This window comes from Ochotona princeps, chromosome 4 (genome assembly GCF_030435755.1).
Source record: "Ochotona princeps isolate mOchPri1 chromosome 4, mOchPri1.hap1, whole genome shotgun sequence".
In the NCBI taxonomy this organism is placed as follows: Eukaryota; Metazoa; Chordata; class Mammalia; order Lagomorpha; family Ochotonidae; genus Ochotona; species Ochotona princeps.
In genome coordinates, this window is record NC_080835.1 from 82,216,165 (window position 1) to 82,232,884 (window position 16,720).

Sequence of the window (16,720 nt, forward strand, 5' to 3'; positions counted from 1 at the left end):
TCACATTTTCTTACTGGCTAAACTATAGCAGTCCACCAATTTTCTGTCCACCAATTAAGGATTTATTTGTTCTGTATTCCTCAATATATGCCTTGTTAAACTACAGAGCTCTCAAATCACCGCTGCATATAAAGATCCATGAAACTCTGCTATATTTCCCAAGATGATATAAACTGTTGAGTTGCTATTGTAATCATAATTAGTGTAAATTTTTGTCATCCACAATGTGTTTATCAAAAATAGTTATGTCTGTTAGCAAAGCATTGCTGGTAATATTGCTTTAATGTCTTGCTTTCTAAACAAATATTTTCCTGAAAGTTCTACGGTTTGCATCACCTTGGGAAGGTAAAGTTGCTTAATTCCTCCAAAGTTCAAAAAATTCCCAATGTTTTCCAAAGTCAAAACTTCTTTATAATAACTTTAGGTTTAAGTGCTGCATGCTTTTTAAAAGATGTGTGTGTTTTTTTAATTTAGAACACTGAAGATTGTTGTGATGTATATCGAAGGAACTAGCAGGTAGCAGAGAAGGTTACAGAGAAAGCTGTAAGCATGAGAATAGATTCTTGGTGATAGAACATTAAAGAATATTTTTGTAGAAAGAAAAATTTTGGTAAACTAAAGAAATCACATGTTTTAGAAGGTTTGTGGAAGTCAAGTGCCGTGTAAAATTATTTTGCATGAGATTAGAAGGAAATTATTTAAGTTAGCTTTTTAAATTTAAAAGGTAGCAAGATTACCAGATAAAGCTTATGTTACATGTTGTGCTGGTTGCATATGGGGAAGGGCAATGGAGTCACTATCTCATCCCAACTTGTGACTGCCACTGGGTCAGCACTGAGACAGGGAAATGGCTAAACCTCCCCAAGGACACTTCCATCCTTGCTACAACCCTGCTCCATTCTATCCTCAGACAGCCAAAGCCATTAGGAGAAAAAAAAAGCTTGCATAGACTTTTTTTTGGTCATATCTTATATTGCCAGTCACTTTTACTGCTTAGAAAATTAGCCCTCAGTTCTGAACAACCAGGACCTTAATGATACAAAATGATTGACATGTTTGATCCTATCTGAAATGATTAATAGTTGTTCTATGTGATTTGCCATCAAGAAAACCCAACTAGGGCAGTCTGCCCCTAAAATAGCACCTGTTTCTGATGCAAAAGTTAGGGATTCCAATGAACAGCTGCCAAGATAGATGTTGACTTCCAAACAAGCTACACCCATTTTGAAAAAAAAAAAATGGTCGTTGGAAGGAGACTGTGCTGAGGGTGAAAGGAACCATAAATCAGAATCCAAAACCCTGTCAGCCCTTCACTGAAGAAGCTCTTCACTCTGCCCAGCATCACTGTTAAGGAGATGATCCTGGGTCCTTGTTGGCATTACTGTAAATGTCTGTAATCTCCTGTTATTAAGTAGGTAGATATTAGTCTATGTGTACAAGAATGGAAATTGTGTGTGACTGAATGATCAAAAGTACTGCACTTGTTCATAACCTTGTCACAGTGGGTTCTGGTCCTGTCCCTGGGGCAGCCTAAACAAATCTTCCTCACACTACATCAAGGGACTATTAAGTTTATCATGAAGTCCTAGGAGGAATTCCTGAAATTCCACACTGGGATGCCTTTTATCTAGCAACATCGTAAACAGGGAAAGGAAAGGAAAATGAAGACCCCTATATACACCACCACTCCTTCAAAATATCTCTTAAGGATCTCTCTGTTAAAACTCAATCTTGAGCCATTCCAATTCAACAGAAGTGGGCCTTATTGGTCTCTAGTATTTACCATAGCTGCTAAATAGTCAGGTTTTCCTGCCCAAATTAATATCCCCAGATAAATCTTGCTGATTCTATGCTTCTCTCAGTTTTGTATAGGCTGTCCTTTTATCAGAATAAAGTCAAAATAAACACAATAACCCCCTACAACCTTTCACAGGTACCACAATGGCAGGAATATATGGGGAATATATGAATATATGGGGAAAAAAGCCAAAATAACAAAGTTTTTATGTGAATCAATCCAGTCCTGTTGGTGATAATGCTTGCAAGCTGGCAGGACATCCAAATGTCAATATGCATGTCTAACTCTTGAAATAGCTGGTTCCAGAAGTCCTTCTGGCAACTTTGGCTTGTGCCCCTTCTCACTTTTTCTTCTCGTTTACCTGGATATGTACATTTTAGCTATTGAAATTGTCATTCATTGATCCAGAACATCTCTCAGACCCATGTTGACACTAACCTGCTAAAAAGCACTCCATTCCAGCCCTCTCCATTGGAGCTTCTAGGATTTAAACCAACACTCCAATAAGGTTTGGGGCTTCCCAGATAGCAATTTAACCTGTTGTATCATAACAGGTTATGTAAATAATAAGTAGTAAATAAAATCTATTTTGTGTTCATGAATATAATCAAACACAATGATTTATAGACTTTTCCATTTTATCTCTTATAAAATGTCAAAGAAATCAATTTCAGGGTACAAGGAAATGTTAATTTTACAAGTATTTGGCTTGGAACTACACAGTTACAGAAAGAACATTGCCATTTATGATGTACAATTATTACAGTTGCATATTTAAATTTATTGCCATCTGTTTAGCTCATGTCTATGATTCAAGTACAACTTCAGGCTTCATGAAAGGAGTGGTGTCTACATTTGATCTTTGGTCTCTTTCCAAAAACTAGCACAAGTTCCTGATGCAAATAATTCTCAATGAACGGTTAATCTTGTGGAATGAAGTGGTGGACAGATGATAAGTAACGTTCATGTATCTGCATTTGAACAATGCTTGAATAACTGAAAGTTGGGTAAAATGGCAAGGAGTGAATAAAACCCAAATCCTTGTTAGGTTCAGAATCATTTTCCAAGCCAACAAGTGATCATAATGAATGAAAAGGGTGAATAAAAATCCATCTCAGGGCTGGCCACAGAGGAATATTCAAAGTAACACAGGAGGCAGAGAGGAGCAGGGAAAAGTAGCAGCATACACTGAAGAAACTGTTGGACACAACATTGGGGCCTGATGCAAATAGCCACCAAAACCTATCTAGATGGTACAGTGTCATACGACAATGTGATGGGTCAGAGTTTAGAACTGCAGAATGTTTAGCTGTGAGAAGCAGGGGGTAAAGAATGGCATAGCTTCATTCTTAAAAGGACTCTCAGATGTCCATCCTTTTGTTCGGATCTTGCTTGACTTCGTCTGCATTAAAAGTATTAAGATCCAGAAGGGACGTAAGAGAAATTAATAAAATATTTCTGAAATAAAAGAATTCTCCTTGTTCTCTGCAATATAGCTTTGTGGCTACATATGAGATGCAGATAGACTATTTTTCATACATTTCATACATTTCCTTGCTAAAAATTGTAGTGGCACAACATGCCTAGGTCTTCTAATTCAAACCCCTGAATTGTTCCCCACCCAACTGTTCAAATTGATGTTCCTTTGTTTCTCTTTAACATTCTTTATCCATTAGGCTAACTTACTTACTAGGCTATAATATACTTTTGATTCCCCTGCCTTTGCTAACTTCCCATCTTCATTTACTAACATAAATATTGAGCACATATCAACCAATGTGCTGAGACTACAAAATACAACAGGGAACAAGGTATTTGGTGAGTGTTTCATTTTTTTTTTCTTTTTAAATTTATTTTCATTGGAAAAGTGGATTTACAGAGGAGAAAGACAAATAGAAAGACCTTCCATCCCTCAAGTGACTGCAACAGCCAGAACTGAACCAATCTGAAGCCAGGAGCTTCTTCCAGCTTTCCCACAAGGGTGCAGGATTTTAAGATATTGGGCCATCCTCTGCTGCTTTCTCCAAACACATGCAAGGAGTTGGAAGGGAAAGGGAGCCGCTGGAACACAAACCAGCATTCATATGGGATGCCTGCACTTGGAGGTGGAGGATTAGCCTTTTGAGCCAACACAATGACCCCTGTCAAGTATTTTCTCTTAGAGCATTGCACTAATTACTTTGTATGGACTTAATACCCACAACATACTTGGAAATTGAGTGTATTGTTTGATGCTTCATCTAGAAATGAACCTTAGAAATGAAGAACCCAGCATATTTTTTTAAGATCAAACAGCATACTAAGGAATAGATGTAAACTTCTCCATTCATTCTGCAAACATTTAGTGAATGTTGCTTTTATACCTCCTATGTAAGATTATCTTCTGCAACTCTCCATGACTGGACTGGTCTTGAATTAGAATCAATGTACTCTGCCACTTATTTTAGGACACTTTCATTCCTGATCTTGTGTCCTAGGGCCTGAAGTCTTTCTGTGCTCCAATCTGAATTTTTCCCTGAAGATTCCACAGAAATTCCACTTGTCTCTGAGGCTCTTTTTCAGCGTATACTTTTCCACTATAATTACCAGCCTCTGAGATCCAATCAAATTCTACCTAATATTATTTGTTCCTTACGTAAGCATGCATGTGAGAAAACCGTAAACTGCTTACTACAGGAACTGTTTCATGAATTCCTTTATGTTATTCACAGAGCATGGCAGTACCAGTCTTTTGAAATTGTGAAGTTTGAGAACAAACTCATCTCTAATTGACCCTAAGATTTTCTATACATAGTTCCTCAAACTGTTGAAAAGATAGATTCTCACTTCTCTTGGAATTGCTAATACTTGGAGATTCTGACTTTTAAGGTTACAGAAAAGTTACTCAAAAGAGACATTTAAAATTGTGGTGAGTCCTAAAGCTGGAGAAGCTGTTTCTTTTTCGTGACACATGAAAATTATTTCAAATGAAAGGAGACTAAAAGAAAGAGATAAAAATCCTGTTTTGTGCATAAATTAATTTAATGGCATGCTTAAAAGCTCGACAAGTCAAATTACTTTGAAACAGAAGACATAGTTCATCACTCATTTTACTGAACTAGAGGGCACGGTCATCCCTTGGCAGTGTTGTCCAGTTCTCATTAAATTTATCTCAGAGCCTCTTTGTTTCTTTTAATTACACATGTCCATTTAGTTTCCAAATCCCTTCATTTGGGTTAAAGCACTCCTCTTTTCCGACAAGTCTAATCTTTTGTAAGCTGCTCACAAAAACACAGTGCCACTCTTGTCACAGGATGTCACAAACTGACAGCCTCAACACCCGTGCGCAACTGACAAAGCTGCTGAGTCTCTAGTTTCTGGCACCTAAATTCCCTTTTGCTGCTGCTGACAGCCAACTCCACTGAGTACCTTGCTTGACTCTTCTCTAGAATTTCAGCTCAACTAGAGTTTAATAGCTAGCTGGATTTTTCCTGTTTCCTTCCTCATTGCCAAGGTCATATCCTGATAGACTGACAGCATAGATGAAGAATACATGGAGAGTCTTGCTTGGCTGATACGGATATATGAGAAACAACAGTGATATACCAGAGGCAGCTGTGGTTTAGAAAGAACCTTGCATTTACACTTACGGGGGCTGCATTTATTTTTTCGTTCCACTCATTAGCTCGTGTTTAACCATGAGCAAATCAGAGTCTCAATTGAATCTCTTGTGAAATAAACATCATGATGCATGCAAGGAAAGAGTGCTGCACTAACAACACAAGGTATGAATCAAAAAAATACTGAAATGGGTACAAGAAAAGACTGACCTCATAATGAATTTCCAAGATCCTCCTTTCAGCTTATCATGGAAATAAAAATATATCAGCACATCTCTGTGAAGTTTCAACCAAGATTAAATAAAAGCATCCATAACTTAAAACCTCTCTGATGAGTAGGCTTTGTGATAGAGGTAAAGTCACTGACTGAAGTTCTTGGCATTTCATATAGGTTCAGGTTTGAGTCCTGACTGATCCACTTCCAATCCACTTCCTTGCTAATGTGCCTTGGAAGGCAGTGGGAAATGGTCTCCAAGACCTTGGGCCCATGTACTCACATGGGAGACCTGAAAGAAGCTCCTAGTTCCTGGTTCCAGATCAGCCCAGCTCTGGCAGTTGTAGCCATTTGGGCAGTGAAAGAGTAGATGGAAAATTGATGTTTCTGCCTCTCTCTCTCTTTCTCATGCTTCTCAGGTAAATAAATCCTTCAAACAACCAACCAACAACAAACCTTTCTGAGCCCTGAAAAATTTAGGGTCACTAAAATTTTGTGAACACTTAGAAGCAAACAAAGAATAATCCAAAACTTACACCAGAAAAAATATATTGGTTTTCCTCCTTCACTGGACAGATTCACATCTTTGCCCACTGGTGCAGTTATTTTCTGAACAGAGAAGGAACACAGGCAAGAACAGGCAATCACAGAAAGATGGGACTATGATTATCTCAAACCACTAGTTAATGGACTCCCACTTAATACTAAGTATTTGCAGGCCAGTTTTGTGGCCTGGCTGGGTAAGCCAGTGCCTCAAATGTCAGCACGCACAAGGGTGCCAGTTACAGTTCAGGCTGTTCCATTTCTGAACCAGTTCCCTGATAATGGGCATGGAAAAACTCAAATATTCTCACATAGGAGACTCCGATGGAGTGCCAGGTTCCTGGCCTCATGCTAGCTCAGCCCTGCGCATTGTAGCACATTTAGGAGAAAACAAGTAGATGGAAAAATTGATCAGGCTTGCACTCTCTCTCTCACACACACACTCTCTCTCTCTCCTTTTTAAACGTACAAATAAATCCTTTTTGAAAACCATGCAGTTGTAAGCTACTTTAAGGGTTATACAGCACACTTCTATTTACTATTTCTTTTTTTTTTTCAACCTCTGATTAGCTCATTGACATTTCAATTTTAGTTTATATACAGGACCGGCTGCTATCTACCTTAAAATGGGTATAAGGTACCATTCAGCTGTCTCATGTCTATTTCATTTTAGTATTTAGCATTTGTTGTGTTGAAGTATAATTTTGCTGATCTTGGCAGATTTTAGGATAATCTAGACTGGCTTGTAACTCTAACAAGATATTTGTCGACATTTAAGGTGCAGAACATTTTTTGGGGGCGGGGGGGGGGGCGGCGTGCAGGAAAATCCTCAACACCATGGTGAGGAGTGACTAATCTTTGTGTCCCACCCAGCAAGGCATGAGCCAATCCATGCCAGCTCTTTCCTGTTAGATTTCAAGCTCTACTTTCTGTTGTCTATTTATTTTAGGTTTTTTTAAGTTTGTATGATTGTTTGTTTGCTGTGAGAGGTTTTCGAAGTGATTTCTGAACCCAGGAGTCATTTTATATACTTCTGTGTCCCTCAGCTCATCCCCAGCATTACTGGAACACCACAGAGCCCAAATCCCAATCTTCCTCCTCTGTGGATCTCACTTTTCCTCTTACAGAAGTCCACAAGGATATTCAAGTGCAAGCTCAGCATACCAACAAACTCACCACTGCTTATGGACATAGACTCCTAGATACTGATCTAGGTATGTCCCATCCAAGATGAGGATTTGGGCAAGTCTTCTTCATCACAAGTGTGAGAGCACATCATCAATGGCAGCTCCAGTTCTGAAGACATACACGACCTCTACTCAGTGTGACACTCGTGGAAAAGGATCTTGTGTCTGTGGTTCTTTAACTATTTCAGTTTGTGTTGTTTTATGATCATGAATCATAATAAATATCACCAAAAGTGCTGCTCTTTGGACAAAAAAAAAAAAAGGTAAATGATCTTGGAAGCAATTTAATGTCTTTGGCAAAATTCCGGCTACCCCAAAGCCTTGAGGCCAGGTTTGCTGTTAGGAAAGTGGCACAGGACAATGAAGAAACAGGGAGTGAACTCAAGCCAAACTGAATTTATTAGAGACAAACTCAAAGAGGTGGCCAGCTATGATCTCGAGGACAGAAGACATCTATGGCACAGCCCCCCCCCCCTTTTTTTAGCAAGCTGGGCCATTTATAATTTTTAGAATCTTGGGGTTTTCTGGGGGTGGGGAAGTTTGGAGAAAAGGGGAAATGGGTGGGGACTAAAACAGATTTTCAATAGGCATTTCAAACTTACCAGGGCACAGTAGAGCTTGCTCCCAAGGCTGTTGGAAAAAGCTAAACTGCTCTATTGAAATGCGGTGTGAAAAGTCCCTGAGAAGATGCATGTGTTTATTGCTTTGAGGAAGCCTAATTGCTGTTTGGACCCAAAAGCAAAAGGTTAGGCTGCATTTCTATTAAAATGCAGTACAAAATGTCCCAGAGGAAACTGCATTTGGGAATTTTAATGGCTGTAGGAACCAGACTTGTCATAGCCCCGTCCCTCTCAATCATGTGGAAACCTATGGATCCTGCAATCTGACACTCCATGAACACCAGAACTGACTTCCCAAGCTCAGTAAGTACCACATGCCTCTTTTATGCAGGATAATCTACCAAACTCTGTATTAAAACAAAATACAAGTCCCTATCTCAAGGAGCCTGTATATGTAGCTGAGAGGACTGTACACCTTAAAGTAAAATAATAAGGTAACTGAGATTGAGGATCTTCAAAACACTAATACATCTAAATCCTGTGTTTGAGTTAGAACGTCCCTATAGAAATTACCAAACAGCTCTCTGATTTCCATATAGGTATAAAACTATTCTAAAAGCCTTGAGTTAGTTAATTCACCATTAAGGAAACCAACACATCTTATTTTCACATCATTTTTACATTGTTTTTTAAGATTTGCTTATTTTTATTAGAAAGGCAAATGTACAGAGAGAAAGAGTGACAGAGAAAAAAACTCAATGTATGCTGGTTCACTCCCCAATTGGTCTCAACAGTCAGAGCCGAACCAATTCAAAGCCAGAAGCCAGGAGCTTCTTCTATATCTCCCATGTGAAGATTAAATCCCAAGGCATTGGGATTCTACTGCTTTCCCAGGCCACAAACAGGGAGCTGGGTGGGATGTGGAGGAGCCAGGACACAAACCAGCACCCACATGGGATTCTGGAACATACAAGGTGCAGATTTAGCCACTGAGGCATTGTGCCAGGCCCTATTTTCACATAATTTAAAGATGAGAAAACTAAGATTTGGAGAGACTGGGTTATGAGATCAACAGACTTCATTTGCATCCTGTATACACAATTTCCATAATAGAGTCTATACAGAAAAGAATTCAAGTGCATGATGAATTTAGAATTTAAGATGGCAACATGAGGCCATTGTATTGTCACAGAAGGTGACAGTGACTTCCTCCATGAGAGCATCAGAGTTCTGATCACATCTGATCCAACTCTGACAAAACTCCTTGGAAATTCAAAGCAGGTAGAACAAGTACTTAGCACACTGACATTCATAAGGAGGAGGGGTGGAATTCTTAGATGCTAGTTTCAGCCTGGCCTACCCCGGGCACTGAAGCCACATGGGGAGTGAACCAGCAAATGAAAGATACCACTCCCTGTCTGTCTTTCAAATAAATATTAAAAATAAAGTTATACAGCAGCAGTGTTCGGCACTGACTCTGATTTTCTGATTCCGATATGCATTCTAAACTCAAAGGTCACTCCTGCTTGAATAATTAGTGCATAAAACCCTAGATTCAGAACCAACGGAATCTTCATGTTCATCCAGTCCTTCAGACACACATACACATTGAAAAGAAAACATGGTATGCAGGATTATCTTGTGCATGCACAGAGCTTTGGTTGTAGTCTTTTTAGTTTGAAAAAGCAAAAGAAGTGACATATGTGAAATAAATCAATGCATTACAGAATAGGTAGCTAGTACTTGCTGGCTTTTATCCTGTGAGTCAGCAAATTCTTACACATTAGAAAATATATTTTTGAAGCCTTGTCATCTCTATCTAAATTGTTCACAAAAAAAATGCTAAAATCTGGGGAAATGCTCTAGTTAAATCAAAATTCTAGCTAATGTTCTAGTTAAATCATAATTCTAGTTATGAATACTCTTGTGTGCTGAAAAGCAATTGCTTTTAAAGCATTCACTTTCTGTAAACTGCCTAGTTTATTAATTATCCCTCCTAAGATTTTAAGTTGATGTATGCAATCTGATATTACTCAAATATATTATGTACTAGGCTCTGAAAAAGCACTGGGAGAATATATAAAGGTAAATAATATACACATGCCAGATTTGGGGAGATTTACAAAAGATAACAACTATAACTTAAGCAGGCAAAAACAGGAAAACACAAGTAGTTCCAATATCTTAAAGAATTCTAAGTAGACGAGGCTGGCATTGTATTACAGCCATGAGAGCAGCTGTGTGCAAGGTTAGCATCCACGTGGATGCCAGCTTGGGTACTCATTGCTCCTTCTTCCATCCAGCTCCCTGATAATGGTGGGAAAGCAACAGAGGATGGCCCAAGTGCTTGAACCCTTCTCCCTGGAAAATACAGAAGCAGCTTCTCTCTTGCCTCCTGGTTTTGGCCTGACTCAGTGCCTGTCCATTGCAGCCATTTGGGGAATGTACAAGCAGATGGATGACTGATTGCGTGTGCTCTCTCTCTCGCTATTATTCTACCCTTAAAATAAATAAACCCTGAAAAATTGTAAGCAAACATCACATACACGTGGAGGATCACAGAAAACATTTGTAGAACAGATTTCAAGGATTGTGATCCACTGATATGCTAAACTATCTGATTATTGACTCAATGACTACCAAGTAGAAGTAAATCCCTGGGAATCATGAGACAACCATTAATGAAACATACAAAGCTCTCTGCCCTGGTAGAGTTAATGGACTAGGAAAAAAGATAAATATTAAAAGGATAAAAGAAAAAGAAAAATAAACAAACAAAAAAAGAAACATCAAACTGTTTTGGAGAATCAGTCTACTTGATTACCTAAGAATTAAGACAAACCCTGAAGCAGAACGTAACCAAGGAAAGAGGCACGAAAGTGTTCCAGAAAGAATAATAAGTGTGTATAAAGACCCAAAAGTAAAAGAATGTAGGATTTCCAATGAAATGCAGAGAGATTAACTCAAGAACATGAAAAACACCAAGAGATGTACCTGGAACCCTCAGTTAGGCAGACTTACATACTCTATTTCCAAAGAACCACTGAAGGAATACAGATTCCAACATGACTGGGTGTTTTAGAAAGATCACTTGGGTTGCAGGAAACAGGGATAGTTAGGAAGCTTATGAATAATCTGAGATTGTACATGATAAATAACACATGACATGAAACAGTGTGATAGATAGCAATGGTAATAAAAATTGTTGGATTTAAGGGCTAGAGGAGTTAAGAAAATTCAGCAATTAGAGTTGGTGGGTTGGGATAAAGTATGGGAAATGTCAAAAGTAACTCTGGTCTTAGGTTTCCAACAGAAATATATCAGTCTAGCAGAAACAGAAGGCCATGTGTTATTACAGTTTATCTAAAAAAACTCATGCTATACATGATTCCAAATGTGACAGTGTGGACTGTTAGTGAGGACATTGTGTAATAAGAGCACCACTGATCTCATGGGACTGATGAGTTACGGAAATCACTGTTTATGATAAAGCAAGGAACCCTTTGTGACTTGGTCTGTTTGCACATGCCCACTCCCTTATGCTTCTCTACCATGTTACGAACTGTGAGCAAAATAAGTTTTTCTTCAATTAATCATCCAGTCTGAGAAAATTTGGTCTAAAAGCACAATTCAGACTGAGAGAGAGGTGTCTGCATGTTCATTTTGCTGTTTTTAAAAAGTAGTATGGGGCCCAGCACCATAGCCTAGGGGCTAAAATTCTCACATTGCATGTCCTGGGATATGCTGGTTCATATTCCAGCAGTCCCGCTTCCCATCCAGTTCCCTGCTTGTATCCTGGGGAAACAGTGGAGGACGGCCCAAAGGCTTAGAACTCTGCACGCACATGAAAAACCTGGAAGCTCCTGGCTCCTTGCTTTGGAACAGCTCTGGCTGTTGTGGCCACTTGGGCAGTGAATCAGCAGATGGAAAGTCTTTCTCCTCCTGTGTATCTGACTTCCCAATAAAAACAAATAAGTCTAAAAAACTAAGAAAAAAAAAGTAGCAGTAAACACTTGGAGGCGCAAACTGCATAGATTTATTTTTCAAAGCATTAGAGGCTAGGAAATCCAAGATCAAGTTTTCAGATTGTTTGGCAAGAACTAGTTTATTGGTCCATAGCTAGCATCATCTCACTATGTCCTCCTGTGAAAGAAAAGATACCAGCTCAATGCACAATAGCATGAGACCAACCCAGATACCCAACAAAGGAAGACTAGGAAAAGAAACCATGGTATACATACATTACAGAATATGACTCAGCCATGAAAAAATGAAATTGTGTATTTTCTAACTAAATGGCTCCAACTGGAAACCATTATGCTTAGTGAAATAGGCTATTCTCAAGGACAAAAATCATATGTGTTCTTTGATAGGTGGTAAAACTCAGAAAAAACCAGTACAAAAAAAACAGCCTATATGAGCAAGATCAACACCATGGAATTTGATTATTGCTTGCAACTTTTATTTATACTCCTGAGGAACAGTAGTTTTGTTTTGTTTTCCTTCCCTCCTTGCAATATATTCATATCTTCATCTAATGGAGTGCTAATCCTGGGATTGCAAAATGAAATGAAAATGTGTCATTGCAAAAACTAAGGGAAAGAGAAGAAATAAGAAAAGATGAGTCTATGGAATTGTGTCATAAGAAAATAAACATAAAAATGTCACATATTGTCATCAATTCACACAGAAAAGCCTCGAAACAAAGAGATCAGTAATCTCAGTAAAGACCATTCCTTTAAGTTTTCAATGAATTTAATTTCATGGAGAATACAAACAGAAAAGCAAAGATGAGGGGGGTAGAGAATTAAGGCAGGAAGGAGGTCAGCATTGGAGGTATTGATATTCTAAATCTGTATTATGTAATTTGTTCACTCTTTATAAATAGAATGATGTAGGTCTGAATGTGCTTATAAAGAAGTTTGGATATCACATTAAGAAAAAAAGAAAGAAGGAAGAGTTCCTGGTCTCCTCTATAAGGGTGTTCATTCCACTCAAGAGGGTTTTATTGTCACGACCTAATAACCGCCTAAATGTCTCTCCTAATAATGTCACATTGGTGATTACAATACACAATATTAATGGCGGGGAGAGGGGAACATTCAGTCTGTAATAGAAAAACATAATTGTGGATTTTGTGTTAAATGCATTAACTTTGAGATTTATGAAAAACATTACATTTTAGTGAGTTTCCAAGAAGTAGAACAGCATCAGAAAAGGAGCAGGGCAGTAGGAGGAAGAGAGACATTCTTAGAGAAGTGCCGAGCCATGGAATAAGGAACTAAACAAGAAAGGTTTGAGAGAGGCCAGGGCAGACTGCAGAGAGCCTAGACAACAGAGCAAAAGCAGAACATGCATACATTCAAAACAAAACATTATTCGAGAAAATGTAAACCACAACCTCAGGAAAGAAACAAAGAAAATAATGATGATGAAAAGCTCCCTAGCAATTTTGACCAGTTTTAATGCCTCTCAAAAAATCACCTATTTTCATCATGGAAAATATGACCTTAAATTACTTAGAAGAGCACAGTGTTTTTTGTGGTTAACAGAGAGAATCTTTCTGGAATCACAGGTTAAGTGAATACATTGTTCCTAATCAAACCATTCAATTCAAAATTGTTGGGGGAAACTGAATGAGAAACTACTGTGGGCTGGCCAAGTTTCAGGACAAACCCAGGACTCTGGGCCTAAATCTGAAGCTCCTGAAGAGGACACCATTTCCTGTATATGCATCTCACCCCAAAACCAGGCGGAAAGGAACAGCTTGCTAAGCTGACTTTGGTTTAGCGACTCTTACCTGTCTCAGCTGTCAGCATCTTGGAAATTTGTGCAGGAGGCTCAGCTCGTCTTGCTGCTCAGTGGTATAGTTTAAGGCAGGTACAACTGGGTTCTCTGCTGCCAGGAGACTTTTCCTGGATCCACGTAGGGCCATTAAGCTGCATGACCGTTAGAAGGTGGGTTTCCATGTGTGCCTCTGGAGCCTGAACTCCTGAATCAAGGAAAGATAAACACATTAGACAGAAAGCTGGTCACTGTACTCCTCTAAGAACAAACATTCCCCTAAGAGCTAACAGTCAGGCTGTCCTCACTTTTAAGTCATCAGCTCACCTTCCTACTTCCCTCAGATTCACACGTGTCCTTGTGGCTTGCCAGTTCTCGGGGGTAGGGAGCAGGGACACTATCCTTCCCAAACAGATCAGTGTGTACCTCATCCAGGCACAGCTCCTCTTCATCTTACTATGGAGCACACTGTAGAAAAGACCACTGAAACCAATTTAAACTTTGGGGAGTCTATTAGCCAGCTGGCCACTGCCCCACTCAGAGCAGGTCTGAGAGAGATGGCTTCAAACTGTCATTGTAGTGAGCTTTTAAAGGAAAACCCATATCCTGGTGGCCTTTACACTGGCAAGCAAGCAAACAAGGAAACAGAAGTTACAATAAACAAGTCAGAGCCAAGATGAGCCATTCTATACGTATAGTTATGGTTTAATTTCTTGAAAATTGGTTCTATTTTTCATGGGCTCAGTTTCCAGCACCTGGTTTACCTCTAGGGGAGGAGGGTCTGTCTAATCTAACTGGTGACCATGGGGTATACTCACTCTGCAATGTTCCGCCGTGCTGCAACCTACAGCAATCCAGGGAATACTGCCAGAGTAGGAACTAGAAGCAAACACAGGGCCAAGTCCTTAAGGAAGCAAGATTCAACCCACAAACTTTTATTGACACCAGGACAAGCCAATTAGAAACTGCAAAACTCAAAGTAGGAACACCTGATCCAGCACTGGATGTCAAGGAGACTTCCTAGAGGCGGTAGAAGAAGGAATCTAATTGAAAACAACTTAGTAAGAGGCCAAAAGCAAGAGAGTGTGTGGGATTAGAAACGATTTTGTTTCTTCATTTGGACTGGCCTGAATAATCCTCAAATGGAGGTGGCATTGAGAGTCGGCAGATTAAGCAGCTGCTGCAGTCACCTTCAATACCTTCTCAGAGTCCTGATTCCAGCCCAGGCTACTGTGTTACCAATCCAGCGCACTGCTAATGTGCATGGGAAAAGCAGCCGTGGGTTTCAATGCTTGAATTCCTGTTATCTATTTGCAAGAACAAGTGGAATTCCTGGCTCCAGACTACAGTCTGGCCAATCACCAGCTGTTGCAACCATTTGGACATTGAACCAACAGACGAAATCTCTCTGTCATCTCTGCTCCTCCCTGTCTCTGACTCCTGCTCTGGGTCTCTCTCCCTTTCCCACTCACACTCCTCTCTGCATTTGAAATAAATAATTTTTTAAAAGATGCGTTTGTTTTTGTCTGAAAGGTAGATTTTTACAAAGAGAAAAGGATTGACAGCATTCTTCCATTCACTCATTCATTCCTCAAAAGGCCACAAAAGCTAGAGCTGAGCTGATACAAAGCCAAGACCTTTTTCTACGTCTCCCACATGGTTGCAGAGGCCCAAGGACTTGGTCCATCCTCCACTGGTTTCCCAGGTGCCAGGATCAGAAGTGGAGCAGTTGGGACTCGAACCAGTACCCATGTGAGATGCCAGTGATTATAGGTGCAGGATTAGCCTGTTATGCCACCACCAGGTTCAACTACATTATTTCTTTTTTTTTTTAACTTCTTTTTAATTCATTAATTACATTGTATTATGTAACACAGTTTCATAGGTACTTGGATTTCTTAAAAATACATATGGCTATCTTGCCCTTTCATTTTGAGTACAGGTTCAAGGTCATCAAAAGTCTGGTAAGGCGATAGGAAGTTTCTCCTGGCTAGCCCTTTGTTTCTTCATAGAAAATATATGCTGTACATTGGTAATATTCTATCTGGTAATATCATTGTTACAGCAGTATTTTAAATGAACCTGATAATTTGAATTTTTATTTGAATAAATGTAAATGATTATTCAAAAAAGTTTTCTTCCTCCTGTTTACTCAGATAAAACTCAGAGCATACTCAGTGGGGCCAAACTGTTTACTTGAACATCCAGGAGTTTTGTCCCTTCATAGGAAAATCATCAATCTTTTAAATTGCAGAAAAGAAAGAAAATATTAACCCTGCTTTCAGTTTGAGTTTCCTGTCTGCTTTTCTTGGCCTAGTAACTTCTAGTCTTTCCATTGTAAAATGTAGTACCTATGGCAAAATGGTAGATCCTCAGGTGTGGCTTCTTTTAAATTACCTCAGCTATCCTGAGTTAGGCAAGGCAGCTGAAATTAATCCCTTTTACAGATGAGGCAACTAAGTTTCAATAACATAATTCAGACCAGCTGTGAAAATAGATGTTCTGATGATAAGGTCATACTTTTTTCCACTATGATCATAAGGAATTAGGAGTTTTTCATCCCAAAAGTCAGAAACACAATATTTAGTGAATGTGAGTTGGATTTCATTTCCTATAGGTAGTACAGACAACAATATTTACCAAATCATTTTCAGCTAATACTAGACACAGCTTGAGTTGGTATAGAATAAAATCTATCTTCAATACTTAACATACACACTTACATTTTTCAATTAGAACTAAAAAACATGAAACTTCTACATAAAGTAAGCCATCACTATGCTTCTACACTATGTGGATATGTCGTCTTGGGTTATCACTTTACTAAAAGGAACCTGATTGCTCACATAAAAAAATAAGCCTTCTTGAGCCTTGCACGATAGCCTAGCAGCTTAAGTTCTCACCCTGCATAGGCCGAAATCCCATATGGGCGCCACTTCTAATCCCGGCAGCCCCACTTCCCATCCAGCTCCTTGCTTGTGGCCTGGGAAAGCAGTCGAGGACGGACCAAAGCTTGGGGAACCTGCACCTATTTG